We start from the raw sequence: 10615 nt of genomic DNA on the forward strand, positions 1-10615 counted from the left end.
TTAAAAATCAAACCACAAAAGAAATAGTAGAAATAATTAAAAGCAAACAACCAAAATACATCTCAAAGAAATAAAAGCAGTAATTTAACAAAAAATGGATTGCTTGTTAATATATGTACAGCTCAACAACGTTATAGCGCGATTCGCTACAACGCGTTTTTTTTGTGGCAAACTTCAAAGGATTTGCTGAGACACAAACACACGCACGCACACACACACACACACACACACACACACACACACACACACACACACACACACACACACACACACACACACACACACACACACACACACACACACACGCACACACCCTAAGTCTCATATGAAGGTAGATCCCCAAACAGTGTTCAGTTGTAATTGGGGAAATCCAGAATATGCAGGTCTCCAAAGCTGTAATGGCCTCTCTTCTCCACACTGACAATGTGAGGTTCTAACCAGCTGTGACTGAGATATACACTGTTCTTTAATAAGCTTATTTGCACTATATATGGTAACATTTGTTTGTTTTACATTCACCAGATATTTTATTACACTTTTTTTATATTAAAGTTAGTGACACCTAATAGTTTATTTTAGTCCAGCACTAATTCAATTCACCACACACTACCTCTCTTGCTGGTGCCTCCCTTCACCCCCCCTCCCCCTCACATGCTACCTCTCTTGCTGCTATGGCCTCCCTTCCCTCTGATGTTTCTGCCTTGCAACGTGGGGAGAGGCCCTATGTCACGTTAAAACAGATTAATAGTAGGTAGAAGTTACTCTCTGCTGATGTTACTTTCAGACTACATACTCCCCAGCCACCCCACACACTACCTCTCTTGCTTATGCTGCTGCTGCTGACACCGACACACACCTCAATACTAACTGGTTGAAGAGGGTGCCTCACAGGCCCAGTGCCCCCGTTTGTATACTACCCACCCTTGTGGGCCTCAAGCCCAGACGCCTCCTCTGATGTGGGACTATCCCCTCCATGGGGCTCATCCTGTCTGCAGGTCTGGATCGCATCCGCTCTCTTCACATTTGCAGCACATGCGCATACACCCCTTTTCCCCCCACTGCCATTTTTTTTGAGATCCCGGTTATAGCACGGCCTTATCATGTAGCCCTCAAGAACCGCATTATAATGGGGTTCAGCTGTATGGATAACCCTAAAGGGGCATACATTAATATTTTGCCAATCAATGGCCAATGAAAAAAATTAAAATGAAAAAATACAATCAAAAAACCTGCAAAATTAAAATAACATACATTCAATGATTTTTCTTACCCTTTAGATGTCTTCACCCTCAGATTCCATGGGTCTCAGGAAGCTCTCAAACACAGATCCCAGGTCCTAAAATACAGTAAGTTGTTTTCTTCTTCTTTCTTTTCTTCATCTGTTAATTGTAATCCAATTATGGGTCTTCTTTCTTCTTCATCTTCTTCATATGCCTCTTCATCTGTATCTTTATCTGTACTGCCCATTGTAATTCAATATAGAGGAGATGTTGCTCCTTCACCTTCTTAGCATCAAATGAGATGGTACAGGCCTTTTATATGGCTTGTGATATCACTTTTAAGTGGTAAATAGTTCCCAGGCAATCTGATTGACTGGGATAATCATGTGATATAATTTTTTTTTGGGTGGATGTGACATCATGTAAAGGGAGTGAAGCCAGTCAATCAGAAAGACTGTGCTTCCTTTCCCTTTAAGATGATGTCACCACAACCAAGATGGCTGCCATCACATGTTACATCAACCAATCAGATTGTGAGATGTATATCCCCAATCTGATTGGTTGTATGAAACCATATTATGTAGTCAAGTTTCCTGCTTTTTTTGGACCGGAAATATCTTGCAAAAGGGAACAGCCCTGTTATTGACAATTGAACTGGACTTTTCTAAGCCGAGATTTTTTGTTGCTTTAAACCTATGCTGATTTAAGCTCTTTTTGTATTCTACAGAATGTTTTGTGGCTGAATAAACCAGCCTATTCAGGTGTGTTGACCTTGCAACAGGTTCTGAGCTAGGTTAGGGAGAGATAATCAGAGGTGAGCGTGAGGGTCCTAACATCTTTTTATTGGTGCTACCACAAAATAGAAGTTCAGAAGAGTTATGGTGTATAAAGAAATGTTAACATTTAATATTAGTGTATCATCATATCACCATTATCATCATCATCATTTTTGTAAGTAAATACAGGCCTCCATTTAAGGGGCATTGCAAAACTATACAGTTAGTTTAAGAACAGACAGGAAAAGACAGAGTTATAATAATACATGTTTGCATTAAATGAACAGGGGTTATACATTCAATTTACAGACATTTCATGGAGAGTTAAAGATATGATTATGGGCATATGTAACAGTAGCACCCATGGGGTATGCTAGAGTTTTCTTAGTACACCCTTGTCCCAAACGGGAGTTAAAGGGTAACTTTCTCTTGCAGGCAATAGTTGTAACCAATTCAAGTAACTTGATTTTGATGGGATACTTTTCCTAAGCCAGGGGATAGAGGTGCTACATAACATTTACAGACAAGATTAAAATGGTGTTAGATGAGGCAAGCTTGGCCTGCAATGTGTTAGAAGAAGCCCTCTCTCAAGGAGCTTACAATCTATAAGGCAGGGTAACTTGGAACAATAGTTACATGCGGATGAGATGGACGATGAGTTTCAGATTGCAATAGAGCAGTTATAACATTACCAAACATCAGAGAACAGCAGCACATGGTTGTTACCTTTGGAGAGACTCCTGTGTTCTCATATCAGAGACGTTGTGAGCTCAAGTGACGGCAGCTGGAAGCAAACAGACTCCCCCATAAAAATATGCAAGGTGGATGAGAAGGTGACGATCTGCAGGTTTTATAAGCTGTCTTTTTCTTGATTAAATAAACCCTGTCCATGCCGACTTAAGGGACAGTAGCAGCGAAGGTGAAGCATAGTAGGGAGACCTTCTTTGGGGGGCGAGGTGAGGGTACCTTTGGGGAGACTCGTGTGCAAAGAATGTTCACAGAAATCTGAAAGCTGCAAAGCAGCGAGTCCTTATAAAAGTGTAATTCAGTTCTCAAAGCATCTTGCTACATGAAAACATTCTATCCTTGAGTATTTCTTTAACATTCTGGTTTCTCAGGGTATAAATGAAAGGGTTGATCAGAGGGACAACAACAGTGTTCACGACTGCCACCAACTTGTTAAAGTCAGAAGTCTGACCCAGCGTTGGCCTTGAATACATGAATATACAGCTGCCAAAAATTAGGGTCACCACTATGGCATGGGAAGAACAGGTGGAAAAAGCTTTTCCTCTACCCTCCGCGGTTTTAATTTTTAATATGGCTATCGCAATATTACTATAAGATACAAAAGTAACCAAGAAAGTAAATAGCAATATGGAAGAGTTGGCAAATATCAACATCTGGATTGCAGTTGTGTCGGTGCAAGAGTTCCTAAGAAGTGGACCTACATCACAGAAAAAATGGTCCATCACGTTAAAACAAAATGACAATCTCAAAATTAAGGTTGCAGGTACAAGGATGGAGAAAAATGAACCCAGCCACACTCCAGCTATAAGCTGCAGATATACACGTCTGTGCATGATTGCTGTGTAACGTAGGGGGTGGCAAATAGCTACAAATCTGTCATATGACATTACACCAAGGAGTAGGAACTGAGCAGTTCCCACTAGGAAATAAGTACATGACTGGGTAAAACAGAAAGAAAAAGATATGGACTTTCCATCCACCAGGAAAAGCCCCTTAGCATGTTTGGTACAATGGTGTTGGTATAACAGATGTCCATGATAGCCAAGTTACATAGAAAAAAATACATAGGCCTATGGAGTCTTTGGTCTAAGAAGACCAATGTAAGGATGAGGACGTTCCCTGCCATGGTGAGAAGATAGGACAGCAGGATCAGGCAGAAAAAGAACACACCCAAGTGTGGAAACAAATGGAAACCCAACAGGATGAACTGTGTAACATTGGTTATGTTTCTCCCATCTACTGTCTGCATTCTAAGAATGTAAAAAGCAGGAGAGTCAGGAGCAAGTAAAGCACATAATAAAACACAGCTGGTGAGAATGGTAAACATCTGTAGATGTTGGAATTAATAACAATGATAAGGATTCCAGGCAATTCATCAATACGATTCACAAATAAGTGACTTATCCAAATAAATGCTCTCTAAGCGAAGTGTAGAGGTTATTCCAGGAGGCTGCTAGAAAGAATAGAAAAATAATATAATTATTGTGAAACTACAACAATTATCCTATGAACAAGTGAAGAGGTCAAAACTGTTTTTGATCCAAGCCCTTGTGAGATTAGTAATTGCCTAGTATTAACTATTCTTTAAAACAAAATGCTAAATGTACAGATGTTTCAACATAGTCAAACATACTTCAGAAAATGAGAAGGTTTCCAAAGAATTCAATGATTATGTTGCCATAGAATTCTGCAGTATGCGGGGTACTGTATGAAAAGGAATAGATACAGATGTTGTCAGAGTTACCTTTTTCGTGGCCGCGGACCAACAGGCTGAAATCCTCAGATTGTCTGTGGTTTGTCCACAGACCCCACAAATAGTTAATTTTGCTATAAGGGAGAATTAATCATTCCAGGCCAGTCCGTTTGTATTAGCTGTGCAGAGGAGTCCCATAGAGTAAATACCTCTCCGTGTCTCCCCAGAGCTGTTCTTACAGACTCTAGTCTGTCCTGAACCTTAATGATGTAGATGTGCGAATATGGGGCTCTACAGTACTTCATGAGGGGAAAAGCTAAAGGACCATTTTCAGTAATTTACGTCATCAACGACAGGACATTTACATCATTTATCTATAGAAGTTTGAAGCAGGGGGTCTCCGGAGCTGAACCCCATTAATGTCAGCTCTGAAGACCTCCTGCTTCTGAAGATACAGAAATAGGGGCCACCGGTAGCTCCTGGAATGGGACTCAGTTCCCGAGACCGCCTGCTTAAATCTGTATTTAAAAATGAAAAAAAGATTAATGTAAGAGTTGCTCTGGCGAGGAAACTGCTTCTCTCTGGGACTCATCTGCGCATCTCTTACAGACGCGTGGCTGGCTTGATAGGATTAACACTGCGGGGGTCCCATTCAGAAGCAGAGCCCCCCGCTGAGTTAATTCTCCCAGGGCGTTTTCTGATTTCTAGGCAGCAACCAAGCGCGGCGGCAGCGTGTTCTGCCCCTGCAACGTTTTGTTATTACATTGACAGTAAGTCTGGCCCCATGTGTATGATGGCTACACCAGGACTGAAACTCTAAAGCTTACAATATGGGGTCTATGTACCAAGCATCAGAAATGGCTTTAAAGTGCAAAATTGGCAGTCAGAAATATCAATTATTGTTTTCTTTGATGCACAGAAAGGAATTGCGCTAAACGTACACGTGTAAATGGTTAACACTAAAAAAAAGAATGTTTCGGAGTCCAGATAAAAGAAGAAAGTGCCTCAAAATAGTCAGCCAAGTTCAACTTGGCATAGACCCTAAAACATAAAACATAACGTGATAAAAGTTCTACCCAGTGACTCTTACACCAAATAATGTGACAATACGGTTAACAATATCTAAATAGGAATAGAAAACACTTAGGAGGGACAGGAGGTTGCTGCAAAAATATCCAGTGAACTTTCCAAAGTTCTTCCTGGAATGTTCCTCCAAATTACTGTAGGAAGGGAGCGCAACCGAAAAGAACAATATACTGTGGTGTATTAGTCTAAATAAAATGCAATGTGATATCTATGGTGTTTATCTATGCACTCACAAATTCCCTGATGTATTAGGCGCTCAGGAAATATTATTTATTGACCTTCAATGAAAGATACAGTACAGTATTTCCTGAATGTCTAATACTTTTTGGGGATTTCTGAGTGTATACAGTAGGGTGCACACCTTAGATTGAACTTTATTTAGACAACAGTAATACATTATATCGTTCTTTTCTGGTGCACACGTTATCTAATTTGGAAGTAAACCCTACAATGTCTGTTAATGTGTTTGTGCATAATACATTTTTATGTATCAATCAAAAATATATTTGATGCAGCAAGGATGTTTCATTACATAGGTTAATAAAATGTTTTATTTTCACAGTATGGCTATTACAAATAATATTACAATAATATTTGATATTTACTAACACCAGTTCTAAATACAAATACACACAATTCTGTTTTAATCTAAATTGTATTTATAAGGTATTTAACATGAAGCGGTATGTCAGAAAAATGTACTGTTAAACAACAAATAATGCATCAAATGTTAGAAGTCTTCATACGTATGATGCAAATTTTGAAGCACTAAGATTTAGAAGTTTTTTTTTCAATTACAATTTTAAGAAGTAGACCCATGGAACCAAGCCACGCTTTCCTGCTGTAGAACTGACTTTTAATTTGATGTGTTAAATCACTCTAACCATAACACCATATAAAGAAGATCAAAGAAATGTGCATGTACTGTAGATAGAGGTGGGATTTTGTCTCTGTCAATTGTGCTTTTTTGAACCAATATTGAAACTGTGTGGGCCATTTCCCCTATACATTTACACGTATAGGAAACATGGGAATCAAATGTTTGAAATGGTCGAAATAGGAGTTAGAATTCAGTGGAATGGTTTAGACTCTAAAGTATGAGGAAAATGTCGGGTTTCATACAGTATTTGAGAGGGAAATGAAGGCAGATTCTTAGAGTTAGGGAGGAGAAAGTAAGAATTGGACTTTGATAAGGTTGAGATGTCCTGTAGCAAACCTTAATGTTCCCAACATCGGGGTAAGCTGCTACCACGTTACCACAGTTGCCCTAAACGTTACCACAGTTGCCCCAACACTGGAGGATTAATGCTACTGGGTCCTATCCAGAAGCATGCACCCTCCACAGCACGGCCGCGGCAGACACTGTCTCAGGCACAGTGGACTTTCGCTCTTTCAGTCACGGCTCTGTAGGAGGTAAGTCTTACTCCATCTGCACTGTATGTTAGATGCAGAACATCAGATAAACCTACCTTATGTTTGGTGAGTACAATACAATTCAGGTTGCAGGCAATAAACATCTGTGCTGAAGATTTAGCTTGTAGTTGACTCCATAACTGCAAACAAAAACCAGTACTTCACTTTCCATTCTACAAGCAAATAACTTTCGACAGTTTGCTTTAAGTCCTGTCCAACAAATTATTGTCCTTCTGATATGTACCTGTAGTATTTTACATCAAATAACATAACAGAACACATTGTGCAGACTTACTGTAAGTAATAATAAAATCTTTATATATATAGTTTTTGCCCCCTGGAGGTTAATTACTTATGAATTGCGTATATACAGTAGTGTGGACCAAACAGCACCACTCAAGAGAGAAAGAGTAATTATATGATATAGCTATTGGTGCTCGAGGACAGAAGGAATCCCTAAGTTCTAAATACCAAAGGGCAGTAGAACAGATACTAATGGGACTATAATAGCACACAAATATGCATAAAATGTGTAAGATAAAATATTCATTTTAATGATGCAAGAATAAAAATAACAGTGGATAGTACAAAAAGAGCAAAGAAAAGTTCAATATGAATGAAATAAAAAATAAAAATGTGTACAATACTATGCAGAGTACATAAAAAAAGAGAAATAATACTTATTCACCACTGTAGAGAATAGCCAAGAGGCAGCAAAAAGTAACATATACTACAGTATGTACTCATTACCCCTCTAGATTGTGAGTTCTCACCAGCAGGGCCCTCATTACATCTTTGTATATGTTTGTACGAGTTTGTCCTCACTTGTATATAACTGTTTCTGATTTTCTAATATACACAACTCTGTGCCCCATTGTACTGTGCTGCGGAATATGTTGGCGCTTCACAAATAAATAATAATAATATATACCTCTGAAAAAAGAGGGCAATGCTGGGCACTAATACTGAAAAATTCCATATGTAATTGTGCTAAAAACAGGTAAATAATGTAGCAATAGCTTACAAACAGTAATAACCTGCAGGATTCAGAAAAAGTGTAAAGGGCAAGGGAGAAAGGTAGAGGGAGAGAGAGGTATACAAAGACAAACACACAGTTACATCTCCGTCTACAGGTTGCCGCTCCCCAGATGCTGCTTCTCTCCCTCACTGTCCTGCCGGTGACTGCGGGGGGGGACTGACTGGCGCTTGTCGGGCCTCTTGCTGCCGCTTGGCAGCTCCCCAGGTTTTGGCTTGCCTACTGCATTGTCCAACGCTGGGCCTCTCATGCCTCTGCGTGCCGGAATTGTTTCGCCGTGACAGGGCAGCCATGTGTGGGCAATGCAGGAGACAGGCCAGAAGCTGGGGGAGATACCCGGCATCAACAAGAGGCCCGACCAGCACCAAGATCCCTCACAGCCACTGGCAGGACAGTCAGGGAGAGAGGTATGCCCAAAGTATATGTGTATATATGTGCATTTAATTTGGGGGGTGGGTAGTGTGTTTGTGTGTGTGTATTTTTGGGGGTAGTGTGTGTTTGGGGAGTAGTGTGTGTGTGTGTTTGCGGGGTAGTGTGTATGTGTTTGGGGGGGTAGGGTGTCTGGGGGGTAGTGTGTGTGTATGTGTGTGTGTGTATTTGAGGGGTGAGTGTGTATTTGGGGGGAAGTGTATGTATGTTTGGGGTGTAGTGTGTGTCTATTTGGGTGGCTAGTGTGTGTGCATTTGGGGGGGTAGTGTTTGTGTATTTGGGGCGTAGTGTTTGTGTGCATTTGGGGGGTAGTGTGTTTGTGTATTTGGGGGGGCTAGTGTGTGTATTTTTAGGGTGGGCAGTGTGTGTATTGGGAGGTTAGTGTGTGTTTGGAGGGGTAGTGTGTGTTTGGATTCAGTGTGTGTGTGTGTATGTGTGTTTGGTGGTAGTGTGTGTGTTTTTTGGGGGGTGTTTTGGGGAGTAGTTTGTATTTGTTTGGGGGATAGTGTGTGTGAGTATATGAGGGGTAGTGTTAGTGTGTATGTTGCCATCTTACCCCCACCCTAAGTGAGATTGGGGTGGTTAGGTGTATCTGACTACTTATCAGTGTGGTGCTGTACCTGTTTGGCAACCAGGAGGACTGAGCTTCTGCCACGGGGAACCTGGGGTATGTACTTATCTTCATGGTGCAGCGCCTCCACTGATGAGGGATCCCAACGTGGTTGGAGTGTGCCTTCACCAGAACAACCATACAGTAAATACACACAATGGGAATAAACAGTATTTACTGAGCATCATCATAACCTTCGCATACTCGCATTGCATAACACCAATACATCAACATGTCATATGAATTACATTACAACCCAGATGTGCATACCATCACCGACATATCCATCTGTGTACCAAGGTGCCAGGGCACTTAACCTCTGAGTGTCCACCAGCTGTAAAGTTAGTATGAGTGTGAGGAACAGCGCTTCACTGTGTTGGGGCCCGTTGGTGCACTTAATGTATACTAGCTTCCTGGTTATTGTCCTAACCAGGAGAATCCTTGAGTGATAAGCAACTCTGCAACGTGATCCCACAACGCACTGCGCAGCTCTCTGGAGGAATCGGTACACACGCTGACTCCACAGGGGAGGGATCCCCAGCCGGATGATCCTTTGCAAACTGTCTCTGTTATGGAGTCAGATACTCTTCCAGCTACACGCCGTACTTACAGTCTGGCACTGTCCTGCAGCATCTCTCTCTCTCTCTCTGAGTATGGTGAAGGAGTCCCTGTCTTAAGGCAGTCCCTATAACATACAGTATTCCTCTACAGTATCTCAGGGGACTAACTGGGTCCTGGGGTATACCTCTACCCTTGTCCCTGCATGTAGAAGATCTCTTGCTGCAGATACTGTCTGATCCCAGACTCTGGCAGTTCACCACGTGCAACTGGCACTGGTGATATTACATAACACTGTGTAACTTAGAAAGCAACCCCTTTTCTTCCTATGAGGGGCCTTTCCCTAACACAGCCAAAGCAAACTACTCTGGCTGCTCTGCAAACAACACGATTGCAACTAGCTATCCTGCTCAGCTAAAGTGGCAGCAGCCCTAACTGGGGTCTGTCCCTAGCTGCAGTATCTCACTGGTGACTCAGGGCAATCTGGGCCTGGGGAGGGTACTGGCCTAGTGCAGCGGGTCACTGACCCCTGCACAGACACATCTTATCCCTAGCTCTTCCAGGCACCAACTGCCACCAACTGCCACTTCTCTCTCCTTCAACTGCCAGCGTGAGCCCCCTATTAGCTGCCTTGCACCATGTGACCCTAACTGCCTTCACTCTCCTTCAACTGCCAGCCTGCTAATATCCCTAACTAGATGGCTAGCCCCGCGGCACCTGCACTTACGCCAGGGGGAGCGCTGGAAGCGTATCATAGCCGGGGACCCGCACTGGTAAGGGGAACAGGGCTATATGTGTATTTGGGGGGTGTAGTGTATGTACTGTATGTATTGTGTATTTGTAAACAACAAACTGTTTTGCACATAAAAACAGTGGGGAAAAAAAAGGGACTTATTATTGTGAGATGCATTTTATTCCCCTGCAAATTTTTTCCTTTCCCTAATTTTGTCGTATAGTAATGCTTATACAGTATTGTGACTGTAGGGATAGCTGGCATCACAAAACTGAAATGAAGCCTAGCTAGCTACCCCTAAATCATGTAACTTG

The 10615-nt window shown here is 41.7% G+C and overlaps 1 pseudogene; it reads right to left on the reverse strand.

Annotated features, from left to right (window-relative positions):
• Positions 1 to 1320: 1320 nt before the first annotated feature.
• Positions 1321 to 10123, reverse strand: LOC142465081 (olfactory receptor 2AP1-like; annotated as a pseudogene).
• Between the last annotated feature and the right edge of the window lie 492 nt (positions 10124 to 10615).

Source organism: Ascaphus truei, chromosome 13 (assembly GCF_040206685.1).
Source record: "Ascaphus truei isolate aAscTru1 chromosome 13, aAscTru1.hap1, whole genome shotgun sequence".
Taxonomy (NCBI): domain Eukaryota; kingdom Metazoa; phylum Chordata; class Amphibia; order Anura; family Ascaphidae; genus Ascaphus; species Ascaphus truei.